The sequence below is a fragment of the Leptonychotes weddellii genome, chromosome 11, assembly GCF_054177405.1.
Source record: "Leptonychotes weddellii isolate Sample4059 chromosome 11, ASM5417740v2, whole genome shotgun sequence".
In the NCBI taxonomy this organism is placed as follows: Eukaryota; Metazoa; Chordata; class Mammalia; order Carnivora; family Phocidae; genus Leptonychotes; species Leptonychotes weddellii.
The window spans coordinates 64,271,071-64,292,101 of record NC_138379.1 but is presented as its reverse complement, the minus strand read 5'-3'; positions in this window follow the sequence as shown (position 1 = coordinate 64,292,101).

The following is a 21,031-nucleotide window of genomic DNA, read 5'->3' as shown; positions in this document are numbered from 1 at the left end:
AACATAATCCTCATGGTGCGGCCCCCACTCACCCCCCACCCACAACCACTCACACCATCTTAAGTCATCTTAAGGCAGGACCATGCTCATCAGCAGAGCAGTGAGTTACCGGTTCCACCTTACTCTTTCTCCAGAGACAAAGACCTTATAAGCTCCCTCTGGAAATTTGTTGAGAAATAATTTGTTCAAATTTCTCTCCCTGTGGATTGAGCCCATTTTTCTCTCTCACAGTCATCAGCAGGAAGGGAGAAGCACTGATTCATCAGCCCACTTATTCTAGCCCTTCACAATTTCAGAGATGGTTGTGATAAAGCAATTTTCCTTGTGCTGTCTCCTTTCTGTAATTTGAATGTTAACCCTTTTATTCAGACATAACTAAATTCGCTGTATTTCCACTGTCTGCACATTCTCACTCAAGATGATACCTTCACCTTTCTGATCTGTGACCAGCCACTGTACTTACTTAACCAATGGAAAACAGCAGAGCTTTTTTATACCCAGGAGCTGGACTGAGATGATTGCTGGAGAGAGAAGGGTTAATCAGCCCCTGAATTCAGCCTAATCAGCTGCTGGAGGAAGACTTACCATTTTGATGAGCCCTCGGCTGCCACAAGGAGAGATTATTCATTTACAACTATATGCTTGACTATAGTGTGTGCTGGAGCACTGTTGCAATCTTCTTCCATAATCATCCTGCCTACACCCCAGCCCCCACCCAAAACCATTCTCTACACTGTTACAGAAGAAAATGATTTTCCATTTTTCTCTGTTTTTAATAAATGTTGACTGCATGTCTATAAGGTGCCAGGCACTGTAGTAGAAACTAAAGATAAAATGATAAACAAAATAGAGTGCTTTCCCTTGATTATAGCCTCATGAAGGAGATAGAGAGTAGTAAGGAGTCACAAATAGACTAGTGTATATACTAGGGGATTAGGTCTGATAGATGTTAGGGGTAGAGTGGGAGTCAGGAAAAGCTTTCTCAAAGAAATAATGACTCAGCTGGGATCTAAAAGAGGAGCAGTTAATTAAGCAAAGGGGGAAGGGTTTCCTGGAAGAGGAAACAATCTGTACAAAGGCCCTGTGGTGGGCATGGTGTGATAACAGAAGATCAGTGAGGCTTACAAGCAGCAAGTAGAAGAGAGACTGGTTTAAGATAAGGCTGAAGGGATAGGCAGGGGCCAAACTTTGCAAGGACTTGGAGACCACACTCAGAATTCTGGTCTTTATCTCATGAGTAATGAGGATCCCTTGAAGTGTTTTAGGCAATAGGAAGCCAGCCACTGGAGTGCTTTCAGCTAAAATATAGATTACTCATGCCCTTTTTCAGTTCAGAATTGTTAATGATTTATCATAGCCTACAGATTAAACTTTAAATATCTTATGGTAGTATTAAAATCCTCTGTGTTTAGTCCCCAGCCTTTTTCCTTGCCTCATCTTCCTCTGTACTACGCTACCGTGATTGACCCTAGGTTCTAGCTTCGCTGTTCACTAAACTTGTCATGTACCTTCTGAGATTTCTATGCCTTTGCTCATGTTGTCTCTTCAGCCTGAAAGGAAAATACTGCATGCTCTTTGAAGACAGGAATGATGTCCTATTCATGAGTGTCCCTGGGGCCTAGAACAGAGCCAGATACAATCCAATCTCAATAAATGCTTATGGAGTTGGGTTAATGAATGAATGGCTTTACTGTTTTATTCATCTGTTGAATTTTTGCTTATTTTTTTTGAAAGGCCTTAATCCAACTATAACCTCTTTTAGGCAATCTTATCTGATTCTCTAAATTGAAATAAATTGCTCCTATCCCCAGGCCATTTTTTATACTGGTTACATCACTATTTTTAAAATTATGTCCTGTATTAAAGATCAGATACAGAAACACAATCTGCATACCCACCTCAAGAGCTCTGAGAAGTCAAGGCAGACACTTTGAATGGTGGGTCTTGGGTCACTTGAGAGAAAGCAACATGGCTTAGGGACTGGGACTGGCAGACAGATCCTTTGATACTAGTGAGGTTGTAGCTAATCTAACTAGCTCCTTAACCTTGATGTAAATTGTGTCTGGTGAGACTAAGACATGTCAAAGCAGATTGGGTGGGTTAGGTGGATGGTACTGCCAACAGTCTATTTGCATTAGAGACTTTGAGAGAGCTTAAGCCAAGGGAAAAGTCAAGCTGACAAACGAAATCTAAACCCCTGATGGTGGAGAAGAGAGAGAATTCTAAAAACAGGGCCATATTTCTTCTAAGGATTTGTGTCCTGGCCCAGTCCCCACAGCTCCTTTCCAAATCCTGTGGGGGTGGGGGGAGAGGGATGTCAGATGCTAGTGGAATTAGGAAGAGCTGTTTCACAGGGCAAGGCACTGGGGCACAGAGCCTTGCTATGTGGCATTGCCGTGAAGCCCTGAGGCCTGAGGACCGGGACCACTCTTCTCTCATACCCGTTCTTAGCCCCAAGAAAAATCGTGTAATGCCAAATGCTAAGGTTGAGGAAGATTTTGGAATGAGAGCACAGGTAACAAACCCCATGAGACTGGAGTTAAGCTTCTTTGATTATTACCTTGGGCCCGATACAGACTTGTTTTCTCCCCTGACAGGGGTGACCTGGGGGAGACAAGTTATGTATTGCATGCAGTTGGATGTTTGATGGCTATTTCCTCCACTGAAGGAAGCTTACCTTGCCAAGGTAAGGAAGGCTGCGCAGTCCAAATATCTACAAGCATGAGAGTTCCCACCTGAGCAGGACCCCAGCCAGCCTCTACAGAGTCCTTCTTCCCAATGCTACAACGGGAGGAGATCCCCTGAGGGAGTTTTTGCCATTTTCCTTAAACGAGCCTGTTAGTTGTGGCATCATATGGCATCAGCTCAGTCCTCTCTCCTGCTCCAGCTCCCTTTTGTCTCCATCAGCTGCCTACCAAGCATCAGGGGGATGGCTTTCCATACCCATTACCCACCGAGAATGCCAGTATCCACATTTGATCTGCTCTGTCCGGGTGCTCTCAAATCTCCTTGTATCAGGGGCAGAGGGTAGTTGGGGGTGGGATGGAAGATGCTCCTTCCAAATTCTGTGTCACAGTTTATTGCCCAGGCCCCAGAACAGTTGTACTTGAACTCAGTTGCAGGATGAAATTGCTCTTGAATAGTTAAGTCAGTTTCTTCTTTTGGCTTTCTCCATATAGGGCTCAAAACCACCCAAAGTGAATCAGGAAAAGCTCCTTTTTTGAAAGGGCTGCTCTGTTGAATCTACTGGCAATATGACTAATTACGCCTTAGTTTATTTTTGCTAGACTTTTAAAGTAATAGAACTATGAATTGTTCTTTCCTACAAGGCTTAAGAAGGAGGGAAGGAAAAAGCTCTAACAAGTTTCTTTCCCTAGTAAGAAGGTTTATGGTCAAGTCATTATTAAGTTCTAATGGTGGAGTCATACCACACGCATTAAAGGTGTCCAGTGTTGTTTACCATGTCCAGGCTTCATTGAAAACACACACATACAGACACACCCAGAAACACACACAGCCTTACCTTATACAGAGTAAATGGGCATTATTCTATTCCCTTAATACTCTGCTTCCTTTCTCTTCCACCAGGTATATAAAAGAGTGGCTTTCCCTGCAGACATCTAAATAGAGACAAGTAAATAATGCAGTGAGTATGTGTTGGAGAGGGCTGCTTTTTAGTTTCTCCTGATCTATACCAGATGCTTTGCACAGAGTTGTGCCTATGTGTATGGGGATGAGGGTGGGGGTGGGGTCCATAGATGTTTGTCGAATTATGCATACAACTGGAGAATGGGTCAGGATGACTAAGAGTTGAGCAGATGTGGCTGAGTGCAAAAGGCAATCTTTCTTATCCTTTAGAGTGTTTTGGAATTATATGAGATATATTACATAGGGAAAAACCCCAAAACACTGCCTGGCAAAAGGCAGGTGCTCAACAAACATCAGTTTTCTTGTCCTTCCAATCTTCTCCCTCTGTAAATAGACTGTCTATATAACAACCTTTCCATTCTGTTCACTTTTTCAACTCCCCTTACTTCAAGGCCCTTGGGGTTTCTTTACTCTATCAAAAAAAAAAAATCTTTCTCAGGAAAAAAGATCTGATAGTAATTCATATCTTGGTATGTTATGCACTACCATGCTCCCCCTCTTGAACTGCATTTTAAGCCCTATATCAAATTGTAGAATGGAGGACTTTAATCTTCTGTTAAAGGCATTTCAGGAGTCAGAATGAAACTGAGGGAGTTGTTTTGGGAAGAAAAGGGCTCTTCACCCAGGTTTCTAAATTATGCCAATATAAGTGTTTGCCTCTCCCTCCATGCATAAGAGAGGGATTCTTCCAGATGTGTGATGGGTGTGGGTGTTTATGTGCACATTCCATGTGGGAACAGGCCTAGACACCACTGGTTGACAACAGAATACAGCTTAAAAGCATGTGGTATGCATCTTCCTTCAGAAGCTAATAAAGTGTGGCCATAACTCTTCTCACTACGGAAAGAAATATCGCAGAGCCCTTTCCGTCCATCCTGATGCCAAGTGGAAAGAAGAACAACTCAGAATTCTTTTATTAAAATAATCTGGAAATCCAAAATAAGAATTTTTCACATTGCCTGTGAATTCAACATATCAGTCCTCTAAATAGTGTACTTTCTTCAAATTGATTTAAGATTGGAGTCACTTTTCAGTGAACTTTCGTAAACCTCCAGAACATATCTGTAAGGGTTTCAAAACCATTATTATCTTAGCAGCTGTGTCCAAAATTCTTCTTTGGGAAGGAACTGCTTTTATATGGAAAAATACCTTAGTAAGTCACTGGGGTTGAAAGGTTGAAAGTGTGGTACCCTGTGGGTATAGATAAGCAGGAGACAATCAAAAGAAGAAGGAAAAGGAATGAAAGAAAAAGAGAGAAAGAAAGAGACCTTGATAATTTGTGCACCAGGAATGAATAAGATGGGGGAGGAAGGTGGGGAGAGGCCAGTGGCTTGGGGGGAGGATGGTGTCCATGTTGGAGGGTATCTAAAGGACTTCTTTGAAGACAAACATGGCAAATAAGCAATGTAAGTTGTTTATGTTGCTTTATATTTATTTCTCTGCTTTCACCAACCTTCACAGAAGGCTCACAGGAGTAGATTTTTGTAAAACTTAGGGAAAGAGCCTTGGGATTCACGGGGTGAAATTCAGTGTAACCTGCTCAGCTCAAAGGTGAGCATGATCATGTGAATCCCCTGGGGATTTGCAGAAAGCTTAGGAAGGCATTGGACTTTCCACAGAACATAAATGGGGAAATCAAGTCAGTCATATCTTAGTTACCTAAGTCATATCTTAAGTTGTCATCTGAGTTGCAAAGCTCTTGTGCAAATGAGGCTCATGTGTGATGTTCTGAGCTTCCTGGCTTATAATTTGCATTTTTAGACTGACTCTCAATGGTCTTATAAATAAATCTCAAGGAGGCTCTTGAAAGGGCAATGGGATTTTTTTTAAATAGTTCATTTTACATACATTGGAAAGATGTTTCTTTGAATGAATTTCTCTGATTAAAATGTTTTCCAAAGCTCCTGAGGTTTGGGAATGGTTCTTTTTCTCTCTGGCTCCTTTCAACTTCTACACACAACAAACAAATCAGGACCTGTCTTGTTCACTTCACAAATCCTTAAATGAAGATTTTGGAAAAGGTGGGGGAGGAAAGACAGTCAAAAGAGAAGTAAGATACTAACTTACTCCTGCTTGCTTTCAGGATGAAAAGGCTCTGCTCATCCCTGAAAATTCCACAGAAAATTGGAAGGAGGGAGAGAAACAAGATTACATTGTTTGCACAGAGCTGTTCACGAAAGTTATATCATGGGGTCAGAATCACATGCTGGGTAAACCTTGAAGAAAAAACCCCTGAGAAATTCCATAGGATATGAAAGTAGGCCAAAAACTTTGTTACTTTTCTCCCCACACCCCACCCCCATGAGACCTGCACATCAACAACTTTAAAACACATAAAGGAGGATAGTTAGTACCTCCTGAAGAGCCACCCCTGATATCTAGGTGCATCCAAATTCATGTACAATTCCTTGAGGCTATTTATATCTTCTTATTCAGGGCTTTGGGATCTTAAATAAGACACAGATACAATTTCAGAGAGGTGTTTAAGATCCAGTAGAAGTCCTAGAAATGTGCACATGTCCTTATTAGTCTGATCTTATTCCCAAGATCAAATAAGGTGCTATGCTTTGTGTGCCTTATTTTTCATAGCTCAAGAAAGGACAAATGAAAACCCAGAATAAAATAGAACTGAGTCTGGCTGGGCAGCACGTAACTAGTTACAAATGATTTCTGCTGAGAGAGCATACCTTCAAGGACCAGACGATGATAATGATACCAACTGTTTTTGAGTATTTACTATATACCAGGTACTACCCAGAGGACTTGATATACACTGTTTCATTGAATCCTCACATAATCCTATGAGGCAGCTCTTATTATTTCCATTGTAAAGATGAATAAAGTGAGGCTCAATAAGTTCAGGGTAAATGAGCCTGGAATTTGAGCTCAGGAGTGTCTGATTTGGTCATTGTGCTAAACTCCCTGTCTATTAGTAATCTGAATTATGCCTCCTGGTGTAAGAGAAAGGAAGACTGGGGACAGAATTGAGGATGGCGCATAGCAAAACAGTATGAGGGAATAGCCAGCATTTCTCATTCCACAAAAAGCCCTCCTCGTAGAGGACCAAGGATTCACCTGTTACTTCCATCTATGCTTCTCATCAAAACTAGCTCCCAAGTAAGAATTTAGTTTACTCATTCAATCTACATCAACTACAATAAAAATGGTAAAGTGCTCATGATGAAATTTGGAATCTCTATAGGGAGCCCAATCTTGAGCCCAATAAATTAATCTCTGGCAGCAGATTTTCAGACTTAAGTAAGCAGAACTGAAGTGTTTTCAACTTGGAAGATGGGGAATGAAAGGGATATTTTCCCCCATCAAATCAACTCAGTCAGTGAGTCCTTCATGCATCCATTGTAAGTCAGAAACCTCTAAAAATATCAGCAGACCCATTCTGAGTTTCTAATGGACCTACTCTAAAAATTGCCAAAAAGGCAAAAAGTGTTTGAGATATACCTGTTGTCCTGCCCCACAATCTCTCCAATACAACCTCAACATCCACATCACAGTCTTTGAAAGTATGAAAAAAAGTCTTCTTTTGGGTATCTGTGCCTTTGCCTACAAATTTCATCTCTAGATATCCTATAGTGAGTGGGGAAATGGCTCAGTCCCCCAGAGTTCTTGTGTTCTAGGAATTTTGGGGGGTGGGGTAGGGGGAAGGGATTAAAGAAATTTGGAGTATATTTGTTTGGATCCCTTCCAAGATCAGAAACCAAATGAAAAGGACAGTTTTGAAGTCCCATTCCAATTTATTCAACTCCGGATACCTTCATTAACTAGGCTTAAAGATCCTTGCTCACAAAATTGCTATACTTTTTTTCTCTTCCAGTTTTTGTAATGATTTATTTGGTTTTAGGTCATTAGTCAGAGAAAGGGTAAATGTCCGTAGATTTAACATACAGAGAATGTCTGCTTTCATTCCTCATTCCCTCAACCTCAAGAAAAATCTTCAAGCTAACAGAAAATAAGAGAGAGAGAGAGAGAGAGAAATGCCTTTCACAAAACTTTAGGTTCAATGTATTTATTCAGAAATTAACACTCAGAAATGTCACTGATTGCACAATGCTGCTGTTTTGTAAATAGTTTTAATCTACTTTCCCATTCTTCTGGTTGTTCTAAATTTGTGCTCCCTGTCTTCCAAGACCTATCATTTTCGTGAGTCACCCAGTCATGGAGAGTGCAAGTGTTTAACTGCCAGGATCCAGCCAAGTAGTGCCTGGGATCCTCCATATTTTTACAGACTGCTCTGGCCAGTCTGGTAATCCCCATGTTGTTTCCTTATGGGAAAAGCTGCAAAGGTATGCGGAAAAGAGAGACAGCAATTGCTATATACTGAGAATCTCCTGTGTGCCCATCACGCTGCTTTGGATCTTATACCTTAATCCTGACCACATCGATATGTGGGAAATGTTATTAACCCCTTCCTTCAGATGAAGAAACCAAGGCTTAGAGGTCAATGTAATTAGCCTAAGGAAGCAAAAGCTGAGGTAAGGAAGGGCAAGGTTGAACACAGGCCTCTATCTCCTGAATTTTACTCATCCTACCCCAACACACTGCTTTCCGGAACGTCCGCCAAAGACAGCTTTAGGAATAAGTGAATCATAGGAAAGGCCTCCACCCAGCCGTGATCCTCATATTTCTGCAAGACCTAACTAGCTAACGATGCCCAGAGCATGTCAACTTAGCTTTGGCTTGGTATAATGTTTCTGGGCTTATTTACAGTATGGGGCTCATTCTGGATCCATGAGCTGACTCTGTGCTCTGTCCTCCTGGCTGGAGTTACCTCTGGCACTGCAGTGTCGTTGCTCCTTCTTTCAACACTTGGGCTCACTAGATACCAACTCCTTCCAAACGAAGCAATTAATTGAAGTCTATTAAAAGAAATTTCTGAAGCCAGCAATTGCAAAATCCATTAGCTGCACAAAATTTGGAGAGAGAATTTCCTTCCATTACCTAATGGGAGTTCAAATAGTAGAGGCAAGAAAATAATAATAAGCAAATTATGATAACCAACACCTACCGGGTGACCAGTTTTCTTTAGTTTACTGTTTACAGTAACCAAAAGGGAATCAGAAACCTCAACATCCACATCACTAGCAGAGTGTCCTGTAAGAATCTATACTTAGTGCATGTGACATCTTTGGCTGCTACAGGGCAGGAGTGGGGTTGGGATGATTGGTACCAAATAATTCAATTTTAAAAAATAAGTTATTTTAGTAGTATGCATACATTGGCAGGTGACAAGGGAGAGGAGAAAAAATTAGTTTTAATTTGCTTCTGTGATCTAGGCATTTTGCTGGGCATAAACATATATACATGTCACCTTATATTCTCATAACCCTATAAGGCAGGTAACATGCCTCATTTTTGAGGACATGGATGTTCACAATAATTTTTAAAAGTAATTTATTCCAGCGTGAGTCCAACCATTTAAAGCTTTGTTGATGCCATACAGTTCTATGTAAAGAAATCAACACAGCAGGCAATACCCCCTAACTGCGTACCCAAAAGAGACAACTGGAGATGTGATTCCCATTCAGATTTCCAATTCAGGATCATGGAATGAGCGTATGTGTTTATCACCTCTTTTTCCTGAGACCTCATTAAGAAGATATTAGAAAAAAACCCCAAAACCCAACTTCATAGCAATAAAGTGAATAGGGTAAGGATGAGAGATTTCAGCAAATTTGTAGAAGACAGAGAGTGGAAGGAAGAAGGTCAACTAAGGAAATAGAGGCGAAGAAGACAAAAAGAAACCTTGAGCTATGAGCAGGACACTGCGGCGCAGGAAGTAGCCGACCTGGCGGGCAAAAGCAAGAGAGGCTCTGGATCCAGAAAGGTGGGAGTGAAAAGGTAACACTGAAGTAGAAGGTCTGTATCTAGAACAGGTGGCCCCAGCCACACTTCTCCCTCACTTCCACACACATTGTAAATCCAGGTTCTTGCCCGGGAGTGAAATAACGAGAGAGCTCTTCTCTAACAGAATAGAATGAACGGCTAATATGGACTATGACTCAGCCATCAGAAAGGATGAATACCCACCATTCACATCGACATGGATGGAACTGGAGGAGATTATGCTAAGAGAAATAAGTCAAGCAGAGAAAGACATTATCATATGGTTTCACTCATATGTGGAACATAAGGAATATCCAGGAGGACCATAGGGGAAGGGAGAGAAATCAGAGAGGGAGACAAACCCTGAGAGACTCTGGACTATGGGAAACAAACAGGGTTTCAGAGGGGAGAGGGTGGGGGCATGGGGTAGCCCGGTGATGGGTATTAAGGAGCGCATGTGTGGTGATGAGCACTGGGTATTATATGCAACTAATGAATCACTGAACATTACATCAAAAACTAATGATGTACCATATGGTGGCTAACTGAACATAAAAATTTTAAAAAAATTAAAAAAAGAGAAAAGCTAAGGTAGCCAGTGTGTATTTTAGTGATCCAGGGTAATGGCCTCCTCATTCATTACTGGGGGTTCTCCACCATCATTGTAGGCCCCATAGCCTTCAGCTTGGAGAAAGCCTGCCAGCTGACACATCCTACACACATACGCAGAGCTCCTGGGCAGGCTGCTTATTGCTCAGCCTTATCGCAGGTGAGAAAACCCAGCAGCACCAGACATTGGAGAAAGGCTGCAAGAAGAAAGAGAAAAACTAAGATAAATAGACACGTTAGCTGTTCCTAAGAGGAAAAAGAGAGCTTAGGGAAAAGAAGATACCATCTACAACACAACTAGTTTAGTATACTCAGAAGTACACAGGAATATTTGGCACAGATAAAACAAGAATTGGATGTTATATTTTTTAAGGCATAACCAAAGGACAGAAAGATTTTTTTGGAAATTAAAAATTGAGCACTCTTACTTAACTAAGGAATCACTGAACACTACATCAAAAACTAATTATGTACTATACAGTGGCTAACTGACCATAATAAAAAAATAAAAATAAATACAATGCTTAAATGGAATATTCAGTACATGAGGTGTGAGGCCAAAGATTAAGGGAATATCCTAAAACTTTTTAGAGAGAGGGGTGGGGACAAACAGTAGCTAAATTCTCATAGATCATTGTATGAAACCAATATCTAAATGTTTAAAGTCTACAAAAACAGAAGCAACAATATATTATTTAGGATAACCACCAGAGAACCCCAAAACAGAAATTATTAAAAATTGGTTAGCTCTGAGGAGCAGGACTAGTGGACATGAGGCAGGGCCCATGCATGGGATTGTGGCTTTTTATTGTCAGCATGCAATGCAAGTATTACTTTGGAGATTTATATTATATTTATTATATTATATTATATTATATTATATTATAATTATATGATATACAGTTGATGTATAATACTGTCGATATATAATATCAAATACTATATGTAGTTAACATATATTATATATTATCTGTCTGTGTATATAAATGTCATACTTGCAGGATGTATGTTTATTGCCCATTGAGAACAAACTCATCAAGCAATGTCTTTTACAGAATAACAGCTAAACAAGGTTCATTCTTGCCTATATGTATTGCAGCGCACACATAATTACTGATGAATTTGATACAGAGCCATAAAGTTATATCCCAAAAGGTCTCCTAGTGGCCTGGAAAATAAACAAGCCTCCTACCAACACAGCTTTCAAATAGTCAGTGGCTTAGGCAGAGCCAACAGGATATAAAAACAGTTGAGAAATGGAAACTTCAAGCTGAAAAACATTTGGGATTTTCTGATCTCAACCGAATGTTTTTTTAAAAACTGAATTTCGTCAAACCTTTCGTCAAAAAGGGGAGTGAGCCATAGGCATTAAGGAGAATTTGACTCTTCCTGCTGCTAACCATGCTGGGAGAAAGAAAATTCTGGAAGCTGGCTGAATTATTTTGAGCCAGAATGAATTCCTTTAGGAAAAGAGAAATAGTTTCCTAATTGGTCCCCTTGCAGCATAAAGGATTTGGTCTCATGTGGGATATGGCCACCGAGTAATTGCTTAGAGTACTTGCTTCATAGTAAAAAATAAAAAAAATCAGGTCTGTGGGACCTAAAACATTTGGCAAAAACTAAAGTCTACAAGGTAATGTACAAGGTTATGTGGAAAGAGGAGAAAGTTCGAGCAAATGTATGAAAGAGGGGAAAAAAAATCTGGAGTAATAAAGATTAGATTCCTGCTCAGTATGTAAGAAATGCAGAAATGCTATACAATCCCAGTGAGCACTGCATTCATTAGGCTGCACCAGCAGCTGTTTGGGGCTTAAGTTGCCATTGGTGATGTTTTTCTTAGCCTGATACCTTTCAATTGACTATGCGGAAGGCATTCCTCAGAGTTAGGGCACCGTGCAGACTGCGCTATCTCACTCACAGCTGATAATTTCCCTAGAGGCAGGTGAGATGCAGGAAGACAAAGCCAAGGACTCACAAGAAAAATTGCATTAGTGCAGAAATGCAGAGCGCAAGGGGACCGAGTAGGCGAAGCTGGCCAGTAATATAATAATTCAAAGACCGCAGGTAAAAACAGCCCCCTGGGATGGTGCAGTTTGTCATGCGCTCACTCAAGGAAGGAAAACAAGAAGCCAAAAATTGTGGTGAAATTGTTTTCCTGAGAGAGGAGCTGCTATAAATATAGATGCTGTGGGATAGAAGGAACAGGAACAACTGCAAGCCTGGATTCAGAATGAGACATAGATTCCAGCTCAAAGCATCACTCCCAGGTATTGAGGAAAAAGCCACTGAGGTGATAGGAGCTTCAGAAAATCAAAATGTCTTCATATTCTAAGATGATTAATTCACACTCATGTATCAGGCAGAATCATAGACGCAGTGATACCAATGTCGTTTTGGTCTGAAGTCTTTCCTAGGAGTGGAGGGTAGGAATGTAATTGAGAGGAGAGAGTTAGGGGCAGCTCCCCAGGCACAATACTAGAGGTGAGGGTCCTGGACAGGCTCTAGGATGACCCCCAGGATTCCTGCCCCCTTGTGTTCATTCCTTGTACACTACCCCTGCTGAGTATGGGAAAGACACCCTCCCGCCTGTGACTTGCTTCTAGGCAATAGACCATGGGAAAGGCGATGACATCACCTTTGGTATAGAAGACTCCATTTTAGCAGACGGGAGCAAGAAGCTCTCCTTGCTGGCTTGATGAAATAAGTGGCCATGTTGAAGAAGTCCATGTGCCAGACAATGATGGGTGACCCCAGCAACCATGGGGCAGCCCCAGGACCTGAGGTCAGCCTTGAGCCTACAGGCTGGCTGCGACACTTGGTCATACAGCCACAAGGAAGTGAATTCTGCCAACAGTCTGAATGGACTTCCTCTCCAGTCGAACTCCAGAGGAGAATGCAGCCTGGCCAACACCTTTCCTGCAGTCTTAAGACCCACAGAAATGGCGAGATAATAAATATGTGTTGTTTCAAGTCACTAAATTTGTGGTCATTTATTGCTCAGCAATAGAAAATAAATATGGTGGGGGAGGAACAGGTGAAAGGAAATGAAGAATGATGTCAGATAGCTTGCTCTAAACAGGAAGTAGCAAAGCAGCCATGATGTCACCTACCCATTTCATCACTATTAAATAACATTCAGGCTCCCCTGATGCCCACTACCCCATGGTCTACCTAGTACTAGACATTTGTCACCTCTGAATTGTCCCCACTTTCCTTGAGATACAATCTATATGTTGTATAATTGGCCAAAGGATGTCAAAAGGTATGCTCCTAGTTCTTCAGAGTAGGAAGTCTGGCTCTGTGCAAACTTATGAGGTGGGAGAGTTTGTTCCCCTCCTCTTTTTATTAAAAGTCTTCTGCTCTCGTGGGGCATCTGGATAGGTCAGTTGGTTAAGCGTCTGCCTTTGCTCAGGTCATGATCTTGGGGTCCTGGGATGGAGCCCTGCGTTGAGCTCCCTGCTCAGTGGGGAGTCTGCTTCTCCCTCTACCTCTGCCCCACCCCATACTCATGCTCTCGCTCTCTCACTCTTGCTCTCAAAATAAATAAATAAAATCTTTAAAAAAAAATGAAGTCTTCTACTCTAGTGCAGAGCTTTTCCCCCAAAGGCACAAATAGCCTCTTGTTACTACTCATCACCTGCCCTACCCCATGTTCCATACCTTTTTGAATTTCCTTCTTTCCATTAAATTTTGCCTTTTTCTATGTCCTATACATCAGAGCATGCTTAATATCATTGAATTCATGCTAAGGGCAACCATTCAATATCAGCTTAATGAAACATCTCACTCTGACAATTGTGCTTTTTAAATAGATGTCTTCAAGAAACTCGTGGACAGATTTAGTGTCCTGCCAAGTCTTCCAGGGTTCCACAAGCCCCAGCACATAGGGGCAGCAGGAAACAGAGTTTCCAGAAGTCTGTGTTGCCTTTCCTTCACACCAGGGCCTCTTGTTGGTTGGGGCCTATGCTAACTGGCTATTATGTTTATTCCAGAAGCAGCAACAGCAGCATCTGTCTAGTACCTGGCAGGTGTCAGACTTTCCCTCTCATGGAAAAGGGGAAGGACAGCTTGCCTTATGCTCATCACAAATATATTACTCACACATTCTGAATTTTTTCAGTATTCACCATTACTGCATATATTTCTGAGCTGCAGAGAGCTTCCTTCTGGGAGCAATGGGAGAGAAGCCAGTATATGGAACTCAATACAAGTTTGCTGAGCTTCCATGAGCAAGTGGAGTCTCCACACTAGGGAAGGCCCCCTATTTCCTTCTACAAGAAAGATTCAGAAATGCTCTTCATGCGATTCAAAGAAGTTGTTCCACCTAGACCACACTGTCTTGCTCTCCAAGCCCTTGTGCAATGCACTCCATCTGCCTGAAATGACCTTCTCTTACCCCACTTGAATCCAGAGTTAGTTTAGCGGTATGTGCACCTGGAGCCCTGCCCTGACTGCCTCGCGGGTGATTCAGATGCCTACCTCAGGCCTTCGTGAGAGTGGCAATCATGACATTTCACACCTTGCCCAGAAATTGTATGAACTATCTTTCTCTGCTACCCAACAGCAGCCTTCTTGAAGATATGACCAGTGCTTTATTGTCTTTTGTCTTCAGAGCCTAGCTCAGTGTCTAGCACTAAAGAACGAGTTTATGAGAGAAGATGAATTAAAGTCCAAATAGGTAGTAAGGACCTGATCTATTCAAACTAAAAAGGAAGAAAGAAAGAAAGAAAGAAACAAACAAACAAACAAAGAAACAAAGAAAAAAGAAAAAGAAACAGAAAAAAAAAGAAAGAAAGAAAGAGAAAGAAAAAGAAAGGAGAGAGGGAGGGAAGAAGGAAGGAAGGAAGGTGGGAGGGAAGGAAGGAAGAAAGAGAAAAAAAGAAGGAGGGAAGGAAGGAGGAAGGAAGGAAGGAAGGAAGGAAGGAAGGAAGGAAGGAAGGAAGGAAGGAAGGAAAGGAAGGAAGGAAGGAAGGAAGGAAGGAAGGAAGGAAGGAAAGGAAGGAGGCAGTGAATCCACAGGAGTTGAGAAGAAGGTGATCTACATTAACAACGGCCCACACATAATCTGTCTCCTCCTGTCCCATGTAATTATTGGGCAGCAAAGGTACTTTATGACATTTTCCAAAAGAGTGTCTGTGAAAGCCGCTCAGCTGAGGGCAGGGAGCCAGGGCTTTATCAACAGAAATGTTATGGGTGAGAGAGTATTATGAAACAGTGACTTTCATGGCAGTTTCGGATTTTTTTAATAGTCAAGGTATTTTATACACACTTTTCTGTTATATGTTTATAAGTTGATTGTTAGTGAGACCTAATTTACCCCATCTTAGATTTCCTGCAGTACGTTATCATTTATACCTATTTATAAAAATGGTGTTATTTGATTAACTAGGTCATGTCACATATTTTCAAGGAATATTAAAGTTATATTAAAATGCAAGTAACTAAGACACCCTCTTGGAAAACATCAGAGTGACTTTGCTGCCTGATATTTACACGGGACAGATGATATGTGGGCCGATTTCAATGTAGAATACCTAATAACATCGCCTCTTCCTAATACAAGTAAATGCAACTAAAGCAAGTAAACAGGTTAACTTATTTACCGAAAGGAGTTTCTTCTGCCCTCCTAGTCGCTGTGTCCTCATCAGAGAACTGGAATGAGTGTGTGGGAGACGGATACCTTGCCAACTCCAGGGGAGCAGGACTGTGAGGGGAGAGAGCACTTCTGAAGAGGTCTCTCACTGCACCCTCCTCCCTTCTCACCTCCCACCTCCTTACACCCCTCCAAAATATCAGGCCCTCTCTCCTCTCTATTTGCTTACCCTTCCCTTCTTCCACAAGGAGACCCTTCCTGCTTGGCAAACATTTTTCTTATGAACAGGAACAGAGGTACAGCAGAGGGCAGCTTGCATTAGCTTTTCTATCTAGAACCGTCTTTATTCCTTCAGATACCAGATCACTTTTCTTAGACCTCGAAGCCTCTTAGACTAGTAGTTTAGAGTGTAACTTTGAACCCACTAACCATGATCCTGAGCTTGCAGTTTTTTTCTGGTGAATCTTAAAATTTAGCTTTTGCTCTAACCATGTGTCTACACCATTCTGTTCAAGGTTCCCAATGACCTTACTAAATGCTGTGAACTACATTTTTTGGTTCCTTATTCTCCTTGATACTTGTCATGTTGGAGTCTAGGCCCCAAAGATATGGGGCCCACATGCTCTCTAAGAAGATTGAGGCAGAGCTTTGGCAATATATGGGAACCTTCCTCTGGTCCATGCTTTCCCTGCCTCTGGCTGTGGGGCCCCTGCCTATTCCTGCCAAGCACACTTCCACCTCAGGGCTGTTGCACCAACTGCTTCTTCTACCTGGAATACTCTTCCTTTATATATCTGCACAGGTCACCTTCTCACATCCTTTGGATTTTTGCCAGCTCCACCTTCTGTGGCAATGCTCTCTACTTGCCTTTGCTCACATCTGGAGCTGTGGTTTCCTGCTCTAATCTAATCCCATTGCCTTCTATCTTTTGGGAAGTGCTCACTATTTCCATTCTGCTTAGAGTTCCCACTATTTTTGATAAAAACTATTTATACTTTTTATTAATTTAAAAGGTATCTCCTCCATAATTTCTATTAATTTAGTGTGGGAAGGAAAGTTGGCCGTTCTGAGAACTGAGAAAAAATGGAAGGAGGTGAGGGATAACTGGACAGATATCTAAAGGAAGAACATTCCAGACTGAAGAAACAGCTGGTGCAGAGGCCCTGAGGTGGAAGTGTATTGGTAGGACAAGACAAGAAACCAGGATGGTTGGATCTTAGCTGGAGTGGAGTCAACAAGGAAGAAAATATAGTACAAAATGGGCTCAGAGAGGGAAGGGAGCAGTAGGATATAAGGAGGGTCGCATTATGTGGAGACTTGAGGCCATTGTATGGACTTGGCTTTTACTCTGAGAAAAGTGGAAAGACATTGGAGGTTTTTGAACAGAGGAGTAAGATGATCTAAGCTAGTACTTTAAGATAATAACTCTGACTGCCATGTTGAAAATATACTTAAGGGGGAAGAATCAGGATGCTAGTGCAAAAATCCAGGTTGGAAATAAATGGTGGCTCAGACCATAGTGGTAACAATGGCGGTGGTAGGACGTGGTTGGATTATGGATATACTTTGATGGCAGAGTCAACAGGATTTCCTGACTCATAAGATGGGGAATGAGAGAGAAAGATAGGAGTCCGGTATAACCGAACATTGAAAGATAGAGTTGCCATCAAAGATACAGGGGAAAAATAAGTGGAAGGTTTGCAGGTGATCTGGTGTTTCTGATATCCTGAGTTGAAGATGTCAACTAGGCAAGTCTGGAGTTCAAATGAGAAGTCTGGAATGAAGGCATATGTTTAGAATGGCACTTCAGGACCTGAGACTGGGTGGGATCACCAATGTAGTGAGTTTGGTTGGAGAGGGGGAAAAGGATTAAGGACTAAGACTGGGGTGCTCCACTACTAAGAAGGCGAGGGGATGAGCAGGATCTAGAGAAGGAGACTGAGAAGGAGCAGTCAGTGAAGTAAGAGAGAAAAAAGAAAAAGTAGTTGGTACATATGTTGCATTTTAATTCAACACATTATGTAGCAATCTGGATTGAGAAATTGGAACGGAATTGGAGATCATTCTTTACTTTGATGAAAACAATATGATGTAATGGAAAAAGTATTGGGAAAAAGCACATGAGGCAAGTACTTTTAAAATTACATTCTTCACACCTCACCCCCGCAACCTCAGCATAGTACCAGACAGAAAGCTACCTTGGGTCTTTCTAGTTATTGCTGAAAAAAAGTTACTACATTACTTTAAAAACAAATGAAAATCAATTAGGATTGTTAGCAGGGGTGGTGGAATTAGCAATTGCTTGCAAGTTATGAATATCCTAGGACCTGGCACCTTCAGGAACTCAAGCAAGGAAGGGTCTGTGTAGGAAGAATTCAGAGTGCTAGGTGCAAGTTCTACCCTTCAATAAATAAATAAATCAAGTTTATGTTTTAAAGCAGTTTCAGGTTCACAGCAAATTTGAGTGGTATGTACAGAGTTCCCATAAATTTCCCATTCAGGTTCTACATTTTTTCCCCCAGACTTACTCTGTGCCACAGGCAAGTTGCTTAATTGATGGCTCCATTTTCCCACCTGTAAACTGAGAGTTGGAAGAATTATATGACAGCATCGAGGTTCTTTCAGGAAGGTGTTCTGTAATGTCAAGCTCTTATTAGAGACCGTAAGGTGGCTTCCTTCTACTGATTTCTGGGAAGTCAGCTGCAAATGACTGGGATTTAATGAGTTATCAAGACAGTATGTTATTTAAAAAGCAATGAGATCAGTGCCTCCACATTAATAAATATGTGTGACTGCCCCAGGGGCAATGTGCCTGCCTACCATTGCCAGCTCATGAAGGTGACGGAACAGGCACTAGGCTGGAGCTCTGGTCTCCCCACCAGGCAGCCAGGTCTCCTGATTTGTGACACTGCTGTCAGAGCTCCCAAGACTGTCTCTTGGATCCTTGACCTTGGGGCAGGTGGGCTGAGTTGCAGCCCTTCCACCAGCTCCTGTGCTCCTTCGAGGGCCCATGATCTCATGAGGGATGGTGAGGTAATGGCTAGATCAGCAAACCAGGCTTCCTGACATGACCCCAGGCAGTGGAGCTACTCTGTGCAGAGAGGGCAGCCAGCCCACTCTGTCAGAAAGCACTTCAGTCTGCTGACTGATGACTACTGAGCAGGATGAATTCAATTCCTTGCCTCACACTTTCCACAGCTTCTACAGCCAAGCTCCTGAGGCTTTGAGAGAAGAGGGAGGTCAACTGAGTTAATTACCTTTAAGAACTATCCCCACACTGTCTGCTCAGGGAATTTCAAACCTCAAGGCCACAAGCTCTCTAGGTCCCAGTGTGACTCCTGTCAGATTCCTGGAAGGTGGCTACTGCAAGAGAAAGCAAGACAAACAGAACCAAAAGCTCTGGACCTGACAGGAAATCCAGTGCTCTGACCAAAATGTGTCTGAAGCTGAGGAATCCATCTTGAAAGCAAAATCTCATTGGTAGCAAGTGGTTCCAAAAACCAGTTCTTTAGCATGTTGGTCCTCATTATGACAGCAACACAAGTGTTTTCTAATACTTGGTGCATAAAGGTGAAAAAAGATGTGGCTTCTGTTCTCAAGACAATTACTGTGGGTATCATGAAAGATCATGGGCTGAATGTCTAGCTTTGTTATTTAATTGATTTGATATTCTGTGCAAGTTATTTAACCACTCTGAGCCCTAGTTTCTTTATGTGAAAAATAGAACCATATTATGTGACCTGCAGGGTTGTGATAAGATATGTAAAATTCTGCCTCAAGCATGCTCTCCTAAGCAGAAAATAAGTAGAAGGTATATTCCTATAGCAATTAGCACCCTGCTTGGCACATAGGAAATGCTCAAAAATGGTAGCTACTTAACTGAAAGCACTTGACACTGTGCAGAGCACATAGTAAGCACACTATGACTACACACATACCTGCTTCTACTGAAATGTAAAGAGCTATTTCAATCTTTTGTAAGGCCATTAATCTCACCTTGATACTCAGATCATAATGTTTATCACTTGCTTCCCAAAGGTAATACACTTTCAACCTAGTCGCTGAAAGTAAGACCTACTGTTGGTATCTGTGGAGACCACAAAGAGCTAATGCTGCTAGGCCATGAGTTCCTCTCTGTCTCCCACACAGCTTACTATCTTGGTGCCTTGTCCTTCAACAAGGTCTTTTCCTCCAACTGTCTGAAAATTCTCTCCTGAAATCTGATATTCTCTAGGTGCAATGTCAAGGCTACCATCTCTAGTGAAGTCAACCAAAAATACAGGGATTGTCAGTAGAAGAAATTCAGTTAACCTGGCATCAGGCATTATGCAGTCCTATGTGGAACTATTAGAAGTATCTGACAGGCTCTCCCCTCTGGGCTGCAATCACAACCCCAAGCTCTCATAGACCCACGCTCCCTTGGTTGCTGCACATAACTTCCAGGACATATCGATCCTCCCAAAGCAGGGGGCTTAGAATCAGAGTAGAGGGAGTATGGTCCCTGCCCTGCCATCATCAATCTCATCTCTGTTCTTACTGAGTAGACTTGTTTGTGCTAAAGTCTAAAATAAGTACCTTAGTCTATACCATATTCCCCTACTATTATTCATGCTTGGTTTGACCTTTTCACCCCAACATTTGACTCAATAACTAAACTCCTACTTCTACCCTCCTGTTTGGGTTGGATATCAAGGCACTAACTCCCAGTCACCTACTTCAACTCCAGGCTTTCCCTACTTCTCCACTTTGGATTGATACTGCATGGTGGATCCCAATGTCACTGCCTCTTTTTGTACACTCGACTACCCAGTGTACTATGGTTGTACTATGGATGAACTATGGTTTGTCAGCCTCCTTTTCTCTGGGCAGCCCCTATTCTTGCAACCACTTATAATCCCATCACTACCTCTTTAACTGGTTTGATACTTATTTGAAGTAGTAACTATTTTATATGTTTTATCTTTCTAGGAAGATTGAAGGAAAGGACCACATCAGATTTTTTTCTTTTATGCCTTATGTAACTTAGTGCAGGGCTAAACAAACATGGATTGTTGCTCCACGTCCTTGCAAAATGTTCTTAACATGATTCATTATCAGATGAAACAGTGATGGCACATATGTTGTTTCATCCATCTCTGCACATGTTTGACCTCTGACAGAAACCACTAAGTAACCAGGTGAAGGTAATAAAAAGGAAGTGTGGGTGTTTATTGAGCAGAATATTGCAGCTGAAGCCAGAAACAGAAGGAATTGCCTATAGCGGGTATTCAACCAATGGTTATTGAATTAAGTATTCCTGACCTCAGGGGGAAAAAATGTCCCTTTACCTCCCTTCATTTA